This window comes from Patiria miniata, unplaced genomic scaffold (genome assembly GCF_015706575.1).
Source record: "Patiria miniata isolate m_02_andy unplaced genomic scaffold, ASM1570657v1 HiC_scaffold_10, whole genome shotgun sequence".
NCBI lineage: Eukaryota > Metazoa > Echinodermata > Asteroidea > Valvatida > Asterinidae > Patiria > Patiria miniata.
In genome coordinates, this window is record NW_024037048.1 from 14,767,045 (window position 1) to 14,781,380 (window position 14,336).

A 14,336-nucleotide genomic window follows, 5' to 3' on the forward strand; every position below is an offset into this window, starting at 1 on the left:
TGTGTGGTAGGGTAGGTAAAAATCTGTTTTGGGGGTTTGACATTTCTATAGCCTAAAAATATAGGGTGGGATGATAGTCATTGAAATTTACTTTTTTTCTCTATTTTGCATGCATTAGTTAACATGTGAATCATTCTGCACTACGGACCAACTTGCACAAAAAATAAATATAAAGTTAATAGTTTTCACTGTGTGGGGGGGGGTGCTTGAGCGCAAGGGGGAGATTTTACCTTCTCTTTGAGCGTGGTGACTTCTTCCTTGCTGATCTTCCAAGGAAACTTCTCCGTGGTCTCCAGGCTGCTTCCTCATCCAGCATCCAGGGTTTGGAGAGCTCCTTGATGATTGTGTTGGTCTTGATCTTACCCAACCCACCAATCTAGACGGAAACCAATCAGGAAAGAAAATTTGAATGCATTTGCTCTAAATAAATTGTGTCCAGGTCTTGGAAAAGACTAACGTTAGCGCTGCAAAAAGCCAAAAACCTGGACAAATCTGGTTTAATGATCTTGTTATACATTTTGCCACTTTGACTTAATTTTTTAAAGACCTGCTTGCATTTTACTCAAACTGTTCATCAAAATTCATTCCACAGAGTCTACTTCAAGCACTCAACTGTGAGTACACATTTCGGTACTCAAAATACTCATCGAAATATTCATTAAAATAATTCACCAGAGGTACACAAGACTTGTAAAAAGGTACTCAACTAATACAAAACCTCAGGATTCATTGAAAACAAATAAATCGACTCATAAAGTAGTACTCAGTAAAAAGTAGTCCACTTGTCAAAAAAAATGCTCAACTCATACTCGACTTATCGCAGACTATTTCACTTGTCAAGCAGACTCGACTTAAAAGACCGAAGTTATCAAACAGAACCTCAATCCATTTAAAACTGGTATTCCAGAGTCCCTAACTTAACTCAACTAAACTCCACTTAAAACGATTCAAGTTTCAAACACGGGCAAAGTTCTTGTATTAATTTTCCATTGATTAGACGCTGGAGTCATTCTGAACGACTGCAACACTCAATCTTTGGACGACTTTGATGTGTAGTTGCTCCTCAATGTTACAAACATCAAACTTAATTCAACTCTTTGGAATAATTTAGTTCGGCACTTCTCTGAATGCTAGTCTGAAACGCGTGAAGTTGTCATTAGGTACACAACTCATCAAAATGCAGAAAACTTGAGCTATCCACGCATACTCAGGTCTGACCTTGATCCCCCTCATAAGCCTACCTGCATGAGTGCCTGTGCCCCGGTTCTTAGCGTAGGGCTTGCTACCATGGCTGGGAATGCCTTGATCTTCTGAACATCCACCCATTTCTCCTGAGAGTCTGTCAGAAGCTCCATCCAATGTATACTCTGCTCACCCTGTATGAAAGGCGGGACAAAATGTTTCCCCTTAAAGCTTAGCATCTATACTTTACTAAAGAAATTAATACTCTACTAAAATAATAATTAAACATTGCCCAGTCTGCCTACCGTCAGTATCATAGCACAGAGACGGCTTTACTTAAGATAAGAAATGATTTATTAATGGCTATGGATAGACAACAGGTTTCTTTGTTAGTTTTGCTTGATTTGAGTGCCGCCTTTGACACAATTAGACCACAACATTTTACTAAATACCCTCCAGAGTAAATGTGGTATTTATGGTACTGCTCTTAAAATGGTTTCATTCTTACTTGTCTGGTAGATCCCAACGACTGTTTCTATAAATGGTAATCTCTCTCAGCAATTTAACATTGATTATGGCGTTCCACAGGGCTCTTGTCTTGGGCCTTTGTTATTTATTTTGTATACAAGCCCACTGTTTGACATCATTAAGACCCATCTTCCACAGCATCATTGTTATGCTGATGATACTCAGCTGTATATTTCTTTTAGCACTGACAACTCAGAAAATCAAAGATCGAGCTGTATTCAGGATTTACGTAACTGGTTGTTGGCTAATGGTTTAATGCTGAATGACAGCTAGTACAACTGAGTTTATGATTATTGGGACCCACAAGCAGTTGTCTAAAGTTAACCTTGATTCCATTCATGTTGGTGATTGTATGGTTACACCTGCACCCATTACTCGTAACTTAGGCTCATGGTTTGATGTACAATTGTTAGTCAATACAGAGGAAAATTAGTGAACTTACATGTATATGGAAATCTTTCCCATTCCGGAATCGGACTTTAAGCGCATTTTATTTTGTATACTTTCAGTCACTGCTCAGTTCATTGAATTTGAAAATGATTGTAGGTGATCAGGGAAAATATGGTAATCCTTACTTTTAGGACACCTCTATTTTGTACGAGTTCTGTTCAAAACTGACTTTTGCAGATGACTGTCCAGTAGTACCAAAGTGACTTTGGCAGGCTAAAGAAGTCTTTTTTCTTCAGACAAACTCATGTTAGTTATAATTTTGAAAGCACTTTCAAAGAAAATGTGACTTTCCTACCTTTTTTGCAGTTTGCCATCTCAATTGCTTTTTAAATTTATTTTCTGTTTGTCATCGTCGTCTTTAACCCCTCATAAATCAAAACCCTGCCCTCTTTCTACAAAATCAAACCTGCTGATATTCAACAGGTGTCATTGCCAAATTATCAAATGTGTCAATAAATATCAGAATGTAACTTTTGAGTGTCATTCAGCTGTTTTGGTGAGTCTTTTAACCTTATAATATAGGAATGGGGTCCTAAAAAAAGTAAGGATTACCGAAAATATTTAGTTGGTGGGTTTTTTCCAATTTGGTACAACTATAGAATGTAATATTGGCTCTTATCTGCTTTTTTTTTTAGCAAATGTACTCTTCAAATGCTCTGCCTATAATGAATTGACTAATTGAAGTGTGAATAAAAAGTCTAGACGTGATGACTTACATGTACGTTATCGATCGAGTTGTCTGCTACATCAGCCTACTGCATGACTGCGGACAATAATGGGATATCATCAAACAACAGGCGGCGCCCTCTTCACAATTAACGGTGTGAAAAGTGACAATCTCATAACCCGTAAATTCCCGGTCGCATTAATTCCTTCCTAACGAAACCATTTCCCAATTCCTAAGCAAACAGAAAAACGGATAACGAAACCCACTTCCCAAATTCCTTAGCAAAAAGAAAAACGGATAACGAAACCAATTCCCATTTCCTAAGCAAAAAGAAAAACGGATAACGGACTTCGAATCGAAAATCCATTCTCGACAGCAAAACGGATAACGAATAACGATTCCCACTTCCCGACTCGAAAGAAAAACGGACAACGAATAACGATTCCCCACTTCCCAAATCCTATCGAGAAAGGAATTTGGATTTCTCAATGCATGATGGGAAAATTCGGATTTAGAAACTTTTTCGCAACTTCGTCCCCAGGGATAACTTTATTTTGTAACTTTCTTTCCTGTATTAAGTACCTGTCAGTGCGTACCGCTCAACACTACGTAAACGAGATTGTATTTGACACCGTTAATTGTGAAGAGCGCCACCTGTCGTTTGGTTATCCGACATCAACATTATGGCACGTATGGATAATGTAGCGGTAGGCTAGGCCTGTACATCAGGTAAGTCTGGACTATTTACTTGTCAAAATTCAACTTCCTTTCGGCGTACTGGAAAGATTCGCATATCTGGACATTACTCAATTTTCCCTTCAGTGATTTATGCCACCATTCCTGTTTAAAACGTCCAAAAATATTGGATTTAGCAGGGAAATTTGTTACCAAAAAACTATAGTCGGAGTCCTTACTTTAGTTACCATCGCGGTTAGCCCCACTAGTGTGGCCGTCGGTATGCTGCGCTGAACCTTTGGCCACACACCGTGGTACCGCGCGCTACTGAGGACGAAGTTTTTCATAAAATTCAGGGCAGTTTCTTACATTTTCAGTTTCTTACTTTCTTATGGTTGTATTCTATGATGTCTCCTATCACTTCTGGGATGCTTAGCATGTGCATAGATCTAATGATGTTCCATTTTCCGAGATATTCTTCAATCTTTCTGGAGTCCATATGCACTCGTGAAACGTCTGGTGATGGCAGCCATTTTGAATGGGACAAGAGATGACCTCAAGCTGTGACGTCGCGTGTATGCAAATTGCTTGTCGAGCGCGCGAGGGCGCGAGTTGCAAATGCGACGGCTGTTTCCTGTACATGCATTTATCGTCAGGGGGCCACGTGCACCGATCTCTATTCAGGATCTACGGCACAGGAAACAGCCGTCGCATTTGCAACTCGCGCCCTCGCGCGCTCGACAAGCAATTTGCATAAACGCGACGTCACAGCTTGAGGTCATCTCTTGTCACATTCAAAATGGCTGCCACCACCAGACGTTTCACGAGTGCATATGGGCTCCAGAAAGATTGAAGAATATCTCGGAAAATGGAACATCATCAGATCTAAGCACATGCTAAGCATCCCAGAAGTGATAGGAGACATCATAGAATACAACCATAAGAAAGTAAGAAACTGAAAATGTAAGAAACTGCCCTGAATTTTATGAAAAACTTCGTCCTCAGTAGCGCGCGGTACCACGGTGTGTGGCCAAAGGTTCAGCGCAGCATACCGACGGCCACACTAGTGGGGCTACATCGCGGTAATCCTTACTTTTAGGACCCCGTTCCTATATAGGAAGGGAAAGACTCACCAAAACAGTTGACTAAATGACACTCAAAATTGACATTCTGATATTTCTTGGCACATCTGAACAATTGGCAATGACACCTTCTTGAATATGAGCAGGTTTAATTTTGTGGAAAGAGGGCAGGGCTTTGATTTATGAGGGAAATTCAGGGGTAAAAGACGACAATGACAACCAGAAAACAGACTCAAAAACCAAGAAGGCAAATGTGAAAGCTCGCTGCGATGAAAGCTCGATGCTGATTGGCTGATAAAAAATAAACATCTTAGTCCCTATTTATTTTTAGTCTGGTTCCCAAAAGATTCAGGGGTACAACTATAGAATGCAGGGCCACTTTACTCTACATCCGCGCCTCCGTACGGCTGCGTGGAGGTGTGGAGCCGCAGTCGACCTACCTCCGAAAATCGATTGCCGCAGTCGATCTACCTCCGAAAATCGATCGTGGAGTCGTGGGATCAAAATAAGGACAGCACATAAAAAAATAAAACAGCACACCGTGTAAACTCAATGGCGCCCCCAATCACCAATCAGTAGATAGATTTGTCACAGTAATTTTCTTCTCCTTTCGGGGAAGGGCAGGGTTTTAAGAAATCATCCTGCAGGGATATATAGTCTTTCAAAGTTTAATCAACTTGAACGTTACAGGGAAAATATCAGACTTTATTCAGGGGATGTTTTGGTAAAACATTCACTATGAAAAAAAAAAGTTGAGATTATTATAAAAACCACAATTCCCACATACCGCGATAATAGGGAGTCCACCTCCATTCGCATATTCCGAGCATTTTTATCACAGGCATTTGAAAAGGAAGAGTTATACAACCTAAGAAACTGGACAATTCGGGAAGGTTAGCGGGCAATCTCTAGTCCAAACAAGAAACGTGATAAGTACCGCGATAATACGGCGTTCCATCCTACATGCTTACTGCCTCTGCCAGCATCCTACTGTCTGAAAAAAACACCAAGGACATTTCACTAAATGTCCAGAACTCCAGGTATGGAATCTTTCCGGAGTACTTTTTAACCCTAACCCACCTCACTCCTCCAAAATCCTCCTGGCGGTTTTGGAGGATTCTAGAGGATTGAGGATGAATGGTGATTGAATCACATGAGGATTCTGGAGGATTGAGGATGAATGGTGATTGAAGCATAGAAGGATTCTGGAGGATTGAGGATGAATGGTGATTGAATCACATGAGGATTCTGGAGGATTGAGGATGAATGGTGATTGAACCACAAGAGGATTTTGGAGGATTGAAGATGAATGGTGATTGAATCAAATGAGGATTCTGGAGGATTGAGGATGAATGGTGATTGAAGCATAGAAGGATTCTGGAGGATTGAGGATGAATGGTGATTGAATCACATGAGGATTCTGGAGGATTGAGGATGAATGGTGATTGAACCACAAGAGGATTTTGGAGGATTGAAGATGAATGGTGATTGAATCAAATGAGGATTCTGGAGGATTGAGGATGAATGGTGATTGAACCACAAGAGGATTTTGGAGGATTGAAGATGAATGGTGATTGAATCAAATGAGGATTCTGGAGGATTGAGGATGAATGGTGATTGAAGCATAGAAGGATTCTGGAGGATTGAGGATGAATGGTGATTGAATCACATGAGGATTCTGGAGGATTGAGGATGAATGGTGATTGAACCACAAGAGGATTTTGGAGGATTGAAGATGAATGGTGATTGAATCAAATGAGGATTCTAGAGGATTGAGGATGAATGGTGATTGAAGCACAAGAGGATTTTGGAGGATTGAGGATGAATGGTGATTGAATCAAATGAGGATTCTGGAGGATTGAGGATGAATGGTGATTGAAGCATAGAAGGATTCTGGAGGATTGAGGATGAATGGTGATTGAATCAAATGAGGATTCTGGAGGATTGAGGATGAATGGTGATTGAAGCACATGAGGATTCTAGAGGACTGAGGATGAATGGTGATTGAATCACAAGAGGATTCTGGAGGATTGAGGATGAATATATTGATTGAATCAAATGAGGATTCTGGAGGATTGAGGATGAATGGTGATTGAAGCACAAGAGGATTTTGGAGGAATTTCCTCCATGAGGATGAATGCATTTTGAGGCAGGACTGTCTGATGATTTTGAAGGATTTGGCATTGGTTATCCTTCATTTAAACACGAGTGCAAAATTTTGGGATGAGGAAGATTTTGGAGGATTGACGATGAATGCATTTTGAGGCAGGACTGTCTGACAATTTTGAAAAATTTAGGTGGAGTTGCAAAAGTTTGGAGGATTGAGGATGGTTCTAAGCAAAAAGGGCCTAGGGGTTATTAATGCTTTAATCGCATACATTGTTAGACTTTCTTTTTATAGCTCCATGATTGTATAGTCATTCTTTCAGAACTGTAAGTGTAAGGATTTTAACTAAGTTCAGGAAGTATGGTCAGGCCCTACAGGCCCCATTTTTATCTTTTGTAAATTTGTAAATTTTTTGGGAAATTGTTCTCAAATTTCACGGTAATTATTGTCAACCAAATTCTTCAAACAATGACTTTTCCAAAAATAGCAGATGAAAACAATATTTGAACCAAACCTTATGAATTAGAAGGTAAAGGTGTTAAAATAACTTGTTTTCCTTTGTTTCTTGAAGTTGACAGAGTTTGAAGGTTCTACCAAGGATGTCAACTGTGGAGCACATACAGGATGCAGAGCACAGTGATGACGATCACCATGGCAACGCGTACTGCTCAACATCACTTGAATGAGATTGTACCTGACACCGTTAATTGTAAAGAGCGCCACCTGTTGTTTGGTTTTCGATCAACATTATGCAGCAGATAATGTAGCGGTAGGCTATATAGGCCTGTACGTCAGGTAAGTCTGGACTATTTATTTCTCAAAATTCAACTTCTTTTCGGCGTACTGGAAAGATTCCCATTTATCTGGACATCACTAATTTTTCCCTACAGTGACATATATCACCATTAAAAGGGATAATGTGTCAAAAAATGTCGGATTTAGCAGGGAAAAGTTGCTACCATGGCATGCCTACTGAGAAAACATGTCAAAGGACATTTCCTAGTCTTTGTTGGTCAGTGACGTCTGAGGTATGGGAGTCTCTCCGGAGTATTTTTGAATGCTTTGCATACATTGTTGGGTAAGACCTCTTTTTATAGCTCCATGATTGTATAGTCATATAGTCAGCAGGGCCAGGGCCTATTGTTTTTAGTTCACCGCACCTACCCCAATTAAGAACCCAGTATCAATGCACACATATAGTGGTGTTCCCTAACGTGGCGCACTGCGACGTTTCTCCTGACTTTCCTCATGCACGGTTGCCAAACTTCTTTGTTGATAAACTTCGAATTCATTCAGTTATTACTGGTACTTTTTCAGTAGTGTTTGCCATTTAACTTCTGTAAACAATTTCACTGTCATACAATTTTGAGCAAAATTTTAAAACGGTGGCGTCCAGAAATTGGGCCAAAAATCAGCTTAGTGTTCCCTAACACAGCGGCACTTGCATAAATCTTGGAAAATTCCAGGTTAACACTAAAAAAGTTATTTAAAGTTAGCAAATTCTTAATTAATAAATAAATATATCTCTACTTTACCCAACTAGAAGTATGTCAGAAAATTATTTTCTTATTTTTGGGTGAGTATATCAGTGGTGAGTTAAATTGTTTCCCGATGATAATTTGATCATAATTTGAGTTACAAATATGATTCGGGTTTGTAACTTCAGGGGTTGCCCTTCAGGAAAATCAAGTTTGGATTGATTTTGGGGTCAAAAGGTCAAAGGTCAATGTCATTGGTCAAGGTCAAGGTCATTCCATTGACCAGTATTAACTATTGTACTACATGTACTTGTAATTTTGCACCTTATATCAACAAACTCAGGCCGAGGGGTTTCAACAGCACCGCTATATTTTTTTTTAGGAAAGTTACAGTAATGTTTATTGATTCATTTTATTTCATCAACAGCTTTGAAAATGGAGTTGAGGCCAGACAGACAGGGGGCATAGGACTGCATATTTGCTCTCAGGTCATTTTATCTAATGCATTTAATGTAAGACACTATTCGTTTTTGAACTTTTCTCCAAAAACCTGACAATATTTATTGCCAATCACCCTCTATTATTCAGGACCAAATTTTTTTTGAATTATTCTTGACCATTTATTTGGTGAACAATTTTGACCATCGTCTGACTAGAGGCGTTTGCATGTTGATATTAGTGCTCAGGCATCAAATTACGTCAGGAATCGACCACTAGTCTCGCCCCAACTTGCTCATAGTTGTTTCTGTGGCATGGTTTAGCTGTATTTGTCCTTTTTGGGGGAAAAAAAGTAGTGCAGGTGGGAAAATTATCAGAAAAACTAAGATGACGTTTTTGTGTGTTTACGTTTCTAGAGTTACTTCAACAACAACGATAGGTTCAACTACAACTCTGCGCAGGCCAAAGCCACAGCAGGCAACTACAAGGAAGCAGAGGAGGTAGGTTGGACTCCCGGACCCAATTTTTGTTGTTGCGCCCTCAATAGTTGGCCAGTCATGGCGCAGTGACTCGTCATGGGGCCTGAACTAGTTATGGTGCCTTTCATTTGCAAACATCAAAAACCAAAACTACCAAGTTATTATGAAATACCTGCCTGTTAGGGAATAATAGTCTCAAGCATCCTGTGAAATCACGGCACCTGGTGTGCTGTCATTTTCAAGAAAAGTGGAATTTTGTATCAATTTCCACCGATGGTCGGCCCTGTTTGAGAGAGAAGCTCAACTTTCTGTCTGTTCTCATCCATATACTGTTGCCGTATACCTAGATGTAGAACAAAAAGATATTCCAATAGCTTGTTTTCCCACGTGCTGCATCTCTTTGGAATTCCTTGCCTGGTGCTTATTTCCCTCCAACCTATGATCTGTCCTGATTCAAGAGGAGTGTGGAGTGCTGTGGCCTCGTGGTTAAGGGCGTTGGATTCGTGGTCTGCGGTAAAGCTGCAGGTTGTGGGTTCGTGTCCAGCCTGGGGTTATGGTGCGTGTGCCCTTGGGCAAGGCACTTTGTTACTCATTGCTTCTCCCCACCCAGGAGTAATAGGCTCTCAGCTTTGGTCCAAAAATTGGGCCACCGGTACCAGACGATTGAAAAGAGCAATGCTCATAGCGATTTTTTGAAAGGCACGTCTAGAGTTGGAGAATGTGTGATAGCTTTGCAGTGTGAGTGGTGGCAGTGTTATCACTTTTGATTTGTGTTTTCAAAATTGCCGTCAATATGCTTGAACCGGATCAATTGTATGTTGTAGCAAGCATGTTTTGGCTGCCATTTAAAAAAAAAGAAAAAAAGGGATAGCACCCAAAAAGCTGCCACCGCTGCAATGCTGTCACATATTTTCTGACTAGAGGGGTGCATACCTTGCCAAAAATCACAATGAGCATTATTGCCCTCATTTGATACTGACCAAACCCCCACACTGATGGCTTATAAGTGGGTACCTGTGAGGGCAGAGATGGTGTGGTTGATTTAGCTGCTTTGCTCTGACTTGTAGCCCTGTATATCTGGAGTGGCTTTTAGCCTTGTTCAGGGCGAATAGGGATAAAGAAAACAAGTCTAAAACCCGGATGGGGATCTTTCTGTGCCTCCTAGACCACTGTTTTGGTGGCAACACTTGGTTTTACCATGATTTAATTGGAGTGGGTTTCGTTTCTCTTGTTTTCCAGATTTTTGTGCTCATTCAGAGTGAGAAGATCAAGAATGACTACACGTGTCTCTGGTTGGCAAGATGCTGTGAGTATTACCGTCAATTGTGAATGACGTTTCCTCTTCCAACTTCCAAGTTGCTAATTATGGGAATGAATCCACCTGTTAAGCCTCAACTCATAATGTATTGACCACTCACAATTGTGACTGCACAACCAAATGTCCAACAAAAGTCAGGACACGTCCCGTGCATGCATTTCATGTACTGCTGGAAAATCCAGAGTGGCATTAGGGAGATGCACGTGTTGCCCATGTGTGAGGTAGACTGAAGGGTCTCTAACAATGACATAACCAGCATGCAATCATCGCCCTGATCGTATATTAAGGATGTGACTTTTCATTTCATTTTGTGAACATTAAGCATATATTTTAAGAACCGTTTTAAACGTTTAGCCATTGACAGTGGCTTTTGCCTACCCATTATGTCTGATCTGCAGACCGGCGTGATTGACATGATAAATCAACAATGGTTGACATAGTAAATAGCAGGCAGTCGTTGATAAAGTAACTACGTGTTCCCCAAATGCAATCAAGTACTACAGTGCTTCTAAGGTTTTTTACATTAAGTAGGTTTGAAATCTGTGTTAATTATTTGTGCTATGTGTGGTTATCTCCAAGGAAGATCGCGTGAACGGAGGTCCCGTTTGTATAATTCGGGTTTAGTTTAAATGTTTTGAAAAAATTGTAAGCGGATTTAAAAGTTTTTTGTTTAAACGTGTAAACATCACATGTTAATCATATACTTGCCATGTTGGATTTGTTCTGTCACATTTTAAGCAGATTGTACGACAGGAATTCGCTACATTGAACATCCCTCTTGGCTCCCAAATATTGTACACAGTTACACTGAGCATTGCTGGCCGAAAATTGCTGAAACGAGCATCCACTGAACCGAACCATCTTTTGTGGACCCCAATGTGTTTTCTGACAGTAGTATCCTATGTATTTATAACCTTTCTTTGTGTTGTTTTCGTTGTTCAGACATCATGAATCGTAAGGCCAGACTAGCCTGGGAGTTGAACCTTAAGATGGAGACGTCTGGCGAATCGTTCAGCCTGCTGTAGCTCATTGCCAACGACGGCTACAAGGTAAAACATCATCCCCTAATTTTGTCCGTTGTATATTTGGTAAAGATTTTGGAATTTGCCCCAAATTAGTATCCAGTCACTCAATCTAAACCTGCAACCGATTTCACGAAATACATTTGTCACTTCGTCCAAAGAATGCAGTATCTAGACGCCACTTCAGCAGTTGTGTACAAAGTCTATGGAGAGTCAAGAACACTTTCCAAGTATTTCTGAACAAAATTGGAAATGTTTCTCAGTCCCAGATTCATGTTTGTGAAACATTTTTGCAGTGACTGATCTTTATTGAGATGTGTGAAGACAAAAGTGGCGTCAGGTTGCCGCATTGTTTCCCACGTGTAAAATCAACAAGAATAAGTGACGTCGAATCCTTGTCGAATTGAAAAAAAACAAAACTGATTTGTTGCACATTTACCACTTTGTGTCATTAGCTTGCATAATGAAGGATGCACTTTTGTGTCGCAAACTTTGGTAAGCATGTAGAGGGCATCATAAAATATAAGAATAGCCAAAAAACCCAAACTGCTTAAAATGTTGATTTGGGACAAATTCATCACTTTGTCAACACAGTGGCAATATGATCGAAACTTCAGGCTTTTCGTTCGAACTTCTGATGTTTTTTGCTCGACCTCAACATATAACTGTCACGGTCTCTCGATCCTCAAATCTCATCTTTTCTGTCGGTAGATGGCCAGTTCTACTATGCGACCAAGGCTTTCGATGTCCTGGAAAGATTGGACCCAATCCTGAATACTGGGAAGGCAAGCGAGGGGCGTGCGTGGGCGTATTCCAGCAGATCATAGCTGGCCATGAACCAAGGTGGGTGTCATCTCTGTCAATCAGCAGTGCACACTGACCAATCAGATCAACTTATGGTCAGGTGACCACACTACATCTATCAAACAGTGTGCACTGACATATCACTCCGGTGCTCTACCAACTGAGCTATCCAGCCCAATGTTGGCGGTTCCCTAATTGTCAATGTCTCTGTCAAAGGGGCGCTAGTCAGAAGCCCTCAACCCGCATATGCCATGCAGCCAGGGATCACGCCCAAAGTCACGATGCAGACCTGGGAAATATCAAACGGGGATCACTCAGAGAGGATACAGCTTTTTATTACAAATTTCATGAATACTTTTCAACTTCTTAGCCCTCTAGTTCAACTTCATTGATCTTTATGGATTTTTCCTTTGTCCCCATATTCTAAAAACAGCTTTCATTTTCTCTATTAGGTTTTGCCCTTCACTGACGTATAAACACTGTATACTCAGTGCGTTACCTCCCGAGTGAAAGTTGGAAAAAATCACTCGGTTGGGACTCGAACCCATGACCTCCTGCTTTCTAGTGCAGACATCTTACCACTGGACCACCGAGCTTACAGAATTGGTTGCCTGGCCAGCCAACCAACCCCGTAAGCTCGATGGTCGAGTCGTGGGTTCGAATCCCACCCAAGTGATTATTTTCCAACTTTCACTCGGGAGGTAACACACTGAGTATACAGTGTTTATACGTCGGTGAAGGGCAAAACCAAACATTGATTTACATCACCCCGACGCAAAGTCCATCTTGTTAATAGCTTTCATTTTCATGTGCACAAAACCCAGTGAAGTTCAAGCCACTAGATTTTTGCCATTTTTTTTCCTCTACAGAGAAACACTGCGAGACATCCTCCAAATCTTGCTCAACACCGGTAACCCGCAGGTGGAATACATCATCCGTGTCATGAAGAAGTGGGCCAAGGACAACAGGGTACCAGTTTCCTGAGGTGGTCCCTATCCTATAGTCTTGAGATTGTTTAAATTTGTACATTCCAAAAACCCCTGCTTGCAAAGGGGTTTTCCAAAAATAAAATAATGGAACGATACTGTTGATTAAAGAGTGATTTAGTTTGCCTTGAAATATTTGGGAAATTTGCCTTGAAATATTTCTCAATTTAGCTTTGGCAAGATGGTTATGCAGGAAAATACAACAGTTCTGGAGAGATAGGCTAGTCTCTCATGGCATAAACAAAGTAGGCTTGCCTAGTTAAGCTGGACTCTGTGACTCAGTCAGTGACTTGGTCAGTGACTCAGTCAACAACTCAGTGACTCGATCAGCGACTCCATGATTCAGTCAGATTCAGTCAGTGACTTGGTCAGTGACTCGTCGGTGATTTGGTCAGCGACTCGTCAGTGATTTGGTCAGTGACTCGGTTAGTGAATCACTCAGTGACTCATTGAGCGACTCAGTGGCTCAGTCATCAACTCAGTGACTCGGTCAGTGACTCAGTCAGTGACTCAGTCAGTGACTCGGTCAGCGACTCGGTTAGTGAATCACTCAGTGACTCATTGAGCGACTCAGTGGCTGTCATCTACTCAGTGACTCGGTCAGTGTCTCAGTAAGTGACTCGGTCAGTGACTCTCTCAGTGACTCGGTCAGTCAGTGGCTCATTCAGTAACTCAATGACTCGGTCAGTCAGTACGTGACTAATAGTGACTGACTCGATACTCAGTGACTCAGTCAGACAGTTGAAGTCAGGTAGCATTGAAATGCTCATATCATAATTATAAAGGTTCTCGTCATAAATGTTGCTTAGGACAACTCTGCAAGTTTGTTTTCTTGGAGTTTCTGGGGCCTGTTTAGAGACAACCCAACGGCATGAGAATGGGCCAGGAATGGTTATTCAAGGAGGGGGGTAGTTATCTGTACGTAATGTAATTATGCTAATTAATGGTTTATATTGATATGAATATACATGTTCAAGTTTTCAGAGCACGTTTGTCAGGTAATTAGGGTGTAAGGTCCAGAAGGCATGAAACAAATTGAAAATAAGTGATTTGAACTGGGCCCAATTTCATAGCGCTGCTAAGCACACAATTTCTGCCAGCAGAGCTTCTCCATCTATCT

General features: G+C 40.9%; 1 long non-coding RNA gene and 1 pseudogene across 1 annotated transcript; one reads left to right on the forward strand and one right to left on the reverse strand.

The window, feature by feature from the left end:
• Window positions 1-343: 343 nt before the first annotated feature.
• On the reverse strand, window positions 344-3,113 carry LOC119738742. Its single transcript, XR_005272499.1, has 3 exons — window positions 2,877-3,113; window positions 1,242-1,376; window positions 344-376 (listed from the first exon to the last, which is right to left on the reverse strand). It is a non-coding gene; the product is annotated as an uncharacterized LOC119738742 (long non-coding RNA).
• A 7,260-nt stretch (window positions 3,114-10,373) lies between these two features.
• Window positions 10,374-13,314, forward strand: LOC119738746 (annotated as a pseudogene).
• Window positions 13,315-14,336: the final 1,022 nt, after the last annotated feature.